The sequence below is a fragment of the Adiantum capillus-veneris genome, chromosome 10 (assembly GCF_014529385.1).
Source record: "Adiantum capillus-veneris isolate H3 chromosome 10, ASM1452938v2, whole genome shotgun sequence".
Lineage (NCBI taxonomy): Eukaryota > Viridiplantae > Streptophyta > Polypodiopsida > Polypodiales > Pteridaceae > Adiantum > Adiantum capillus-veneris.
Genome location: NC_140940.1, coordinates 80188346 through 80193240, shown reverse-complemented (window position 1 = coordinate 80193240; position 4895 = coordinate 80188346). Strand labels below are relative to the sequence as shown.

The 4895-nt window shown below is 42.1% G+C and overlaps 1 pseudogene; it reads right to left on the bottom strand.

Moving 5' to 3' along the window:
* Positions 1 to 3375: 3375 nt before the first annotated feature.
* On the bottom strand, positions 3376 to 3870 carry LOC147449135 (uncharacterized; annotated as a pseudogene).
* Between the last annotated feature and the right edge of the window lie 1025 nt (positions 3871 to 4895).

The window sequence follows — 4895 nt, the reverse complement described above, 5'->3', positions numbered from 1 at the left end:
TGCACCCATTTTCCATTCTCATCTTGGGAGCTCACATATATCTTGTAGAGCTCAGTAGTTTCAATTACCCAACCTTACGGTTTAGGGACCTCCGTTTGCAAATCTTTAGGGTTAGAGAGCTTTAGACTAAAAGGCTTTAGGTTTTAGGAACCTTCAACTTGCAAAGATTTAGGGGTAAGGGAGCTTTAGCTTGTACAATGCAAGAAGCTTGGATAGCATGAGTTGTAGACGTCATTCAAGGGTAGACTCATTCTGTTGTAGCAACGAACAAGATGAAAATGGCCATTGGGTAACCACAACCTTTGTGATAAGCATGTGGACAATGTGGACAAGCACAAAGGGAGCCCATAAAGTCTCTCGTTGATTCATCAGACCGAAGTCCCATCATTAGGAGGGTTGTATATTGAAGATGAAGCACACGACTGACGCAAGCAAGCAAGTGAAGATACAACATGTCTACAAAGCTTCTCAACTATGAACCAATGGCTCCGATCGCAAGCACTTTCTTCCTAATTGTAAGTATTTCTAGCGTTGTTTGTACTAAACACTGTGATTTTGCATGAAGTCTCTATTGAGAAACTCTGTGGGCATGGTGTTTGGCTTGTGCTTATATTTTTCCATCAACATTTATGGAATGGAAGCCTGTGGAGGTGCTCTCTGGAAATTTTTAGGCTCGCCACTTTGAGTTTGGCTCATTGTATATTCTAGATGCACTGCATCGGAGCTTGCAGACGGTCCATCTTCTTCTTTCATGCAGAGTGTGTAGTCCCAACAACAAGGAACAACTACGGGATCTTGAAAACACTTAATCCACCAGCTCTAATGGACGATGATCGGTCAACTCATGATAGTATCTTTATTGTATTAAAACCGAGTGATAGATTGAAAATGAAATCTTCAATGCAATGAAGTGCACGTACGGATCACATTGAGCAACAGTAACATCTTTTATTCCTCTTCATCTTTTTGTTTTTTTATTCAAGGTAGACAATGTGCATCACATGCCTACCATGTGGATTGCTAAGGGTGGAACAACAATGAATGTCTTCCTTCCATCTGCTTGGGACTTAAAGATTGTTCAGCACAATGGGGATACCATAAAGTGCATGGTTGTATCAGAAAAAATGATCATCTGATACCACATTACAAAGCAAAAAATATCCATTATATTCCCTTACCGACGGTGGAAGCAAACGTGAGGTGAATGGGAAGCACTTGATTTGCTCACTGATATGGAGCAAGTTGAAGTGTGGGATGTGTCCAAGCAGGAGGAAGTGTGGGATGTGTCCGTCAATGCTGATTGGAATATGGAAAATCTAAGGGAGTACTTGGCCCTTAGGTTTCAACTCAAGATGGACTACACATTTGTAATCGGTAGCAACCCTCTGTGTAAGAGAAAGGAGAGGGTCTCTCTTTGTAAGAGCATCTCCTTCCCTAGATGTATTCATATCAATCAAGAAATTTCCGTTGCAATGTAATAATCTCATATTAACACGATACATTTTTGTCTAATTTTGTGATCCAAGAATGTAATTTTCAGTTTTAGAGGCGTTAAGTGACTTTAGAGTCGTGGTGGGTGGTGAAGTTACGGTGTTTCAAACTAAGGTGTTTGGATGGAAATACTATGTATTATAGCACAGGCTTTCTACAAAAGAGAACCTTTAAACTTTAATCACTGTTGAGTTTTTAAGTTTTATAGAAGTGTCCATTTTTAATTGTCTCCTTCAGAAGTGACTTGCAAGGCCCATTTTAAAGTCTTTATCTTGTTTTTGAGCTTCTCTCATCTTCTCCGATACTTCCTTGCTCTATCCATTGCCAAGCACATGCCATTGTCCCTTCGCACTCTACCAATAAGAATGGTTGCTCCTAATCAAGCCCTCATTGCCCAACTCCTTGTGCATGACCTAGGACACATGATGGAGAAGCTTAACATTGTGTCCCAGGTATCCAACAACATGGAGGTTACCATCAAAGAAGCGCTTACATACTACATGGAGACACATATAGCAAAGTAATCCATCAATTTTGAAGATGAAGAAGGTTTGTGGGTGCCAGTAGATCTCCTCAAGCACACCTTCAAAGAAGATAGTAGTTTCCGCTTCAGATTGGGTAGGGTGATTAAAGGGCTCACCAAGGAACATTATCAAGAGGAAGAGGAGGACAACCTCATAGACTTGGGCATGGGGAACATTGGAAAAGTATTTATGAGGTAGGACATGGCGGTTGCTGTGATTGTGATGGAGTCAATTGAAAACATCAAGGGAAAGGTAAAGCAAGTGATCAGTAACAAGACGTCTTCAAGGATGCTTGTAAAGGAGGTAGAGTGCAAAGAGGAGAAGATGTCTAGCCAAGAAGAGGCTTCATTGGAACTCCTATGTCTTCAAGGGGAGCCTCCTTTGGAAGAAGTTGACCAAGACCTATTTGACCAAGACCTATAAGGGAAGGATGTCAAGATGAGATCCTAGAGATGCTCTTGTGCACCCTGCATCCAATTAAAGTGGATGATCAAGAATTTCTCTTCCTTGATGACATTACCCACTCCCTTGAAATGCATAAAGACAACTCCCTCTCTATTCTTGCAATATATGATGGGGTTCGTGCTACAGAGAACCCCAGTAAGAGCGAGTTCCAAGTGGACTACTCCTCTGCTCCCCTCATCAACACACTAGCCTAGCTACAGGGACATAATTCCATAGATTACCTCATGGAGGTAGCTCTACAAACCATTGATGAGAAGAAATATTTCTATAAGAGTGTTCCCAAGAGTAGCTTGGATCCCCACAAACGTCTCATGTGCTTGGAGTGCACTGACCTTGGCACAATCTACATAACCAACAAGAACCTTTGCGAGCAAGATGCTGCAACACTAGTAAGTACTTCATTCTTCACAATTCTCATTGTTCAAACAGCCAAAAGTCTCTCAGTGACACACGGGCCATAGTACGGCTCGATATTCTGCCATGTGCATCACGATGGGGTTCATATGGCCCATGGGGATCGGAATGGGCCACATTAGCCCATATTTCTACTTTCTAGCTCGCACGGACCCCGCGGTCGGATTGATTAGAGAAATTGACCTAAGTAACCACATTCAAATTCATTACCAATGCAAGCTTAAAATTTCAAACAATACATTGCAATTTCTAAACATATATATGATAATTTTATTTTCAAAGCAGTTACATAATAAAGCTGGCAAACATGCCACTTGAGAAGTTACAATGACTTTCCTATCTAGGTTTCACAAAAGCAATCATCACCATGTAGGCAAAGTGCTAATCTCATATCTAAGGGCTTAATAGTCACATGCTTATCATGGGCCATTGGCAAAATGGTGTCTTGAAAGGGGTATACAATGATATCCTCCACTGCTTGCTACAATGCACCCAGTGCTACTGCTTCCACCCTTGTTACACTATCTGAGTACTCATCCATAATCTCTTTCACAAGTTGAGAAAATGGGACCTTAGGGATGATAAGTTGTGTACTCTTTTGGTACTTGTGGATTTCACGCAATGCACATGTGCCGGGTCTCCAATGATGCTTCTTTTTGAGAGGAGGTGGTGGTGGTGGAGGCTAGGCAGTGTGAGACCAAGGGGCATTATCATTGCGATACTTCTTGCACCTCTCATCACACTTGTTGGCCTTCTCTGCAGTTTGTGGAGGATTCTTTCTCTTCTTCACCGTCTTCCCTCTTGGTGCATGACTACTTTTACCCGCTGCTTTAATAGATGGGGGTTGTTTAGCCTTCTTTGGACTCTTCTGGGGTAGCTTCTTAGGGCTCTTTTGCATGGCCTTCTTGGCCCTTTCCTCCTCTACTCTATTTTTTGCTTCTTCTCTCTCCCTTGCAAGGTGGCTTGCCTCTTCCATCCTTGACCTCCATCGTTCTTCTTCTATCCTCCTTGTGTTGCCCAAGGACTTCTCATAGATTTCTTGAATAGTGCTATTACAAGCCTTCTCTATGAGATTGACCACCTGCTCATCCGAGAGTAGTTTTCAATCTGTGTTAAGTCTCTGGTCGCAATGTCTCTTGTACTTTGTACTGACTTCTATGCTCAAGACCTCAACAATCTTGTCATGTGGGTATCATTGCTCTTGGAGCATCTTGTAGGTCCTCTTTGCTTCTGCAATCAGATACTTCTTTTCCTCTTTGTAAAACTCTTGTATTCTTTCCCTCTGCATATCTTGTTGAGCCCGATCAAATTTTTCTTGCTCTTGATGCTCGCTCTTGGCCCGTAAGTGCTCTGTCTCTTTGTTCAGATGCTATATCTACTCAATGTTTGGTATCACTGACCTATGCACATGTGGGAGTGGACCAAGAGTAGTAAAGAATTGTTGAAGTCTGATGTTGTCCAGATTCTTTGGGGCATTGTTGGTTTCTTGATTGTTGTTTCCCGGATTGTTGGTTTCCTGATTGTTTGTGTCTTGGTTGTTGGTTTCTTGACTGTTGGTTTCCTGGTTGTTGGTTTCCATCAGCGGGAGGTGAGAGTAGGGAGGAGGAGACACGAAAGAAGAGAGAGAGAGAGAGAGAGAGAGAGAGAGAGAGAGAGAGAGAGAGAGAGAGACCACAAACTTACAAAAGACTTTAAAAACTCACTTTGATATTTATAGGTCCAACTTTTTAAGAAATTATAATTTATCAATAATATGCTCCAAAAAGTGAAAATTACAATTTACTGCGTGAGAAGCCACGCACGCCCTACTCTTTGCCAATTTCTCCTCCATGCCGATTCTCTCTCACATGCATTTGACCCATGGTATCCTTGTGTTCGTCAGACACTCACCACTTTCACAATATGGCGCCTAAGAGACAAGTTGCCCCATGCCTTTTGCTTCTTCCTATCGTTAGTGCACGATAGAACCAATTGAACATCTTGCCACTACCATGCTGGGTG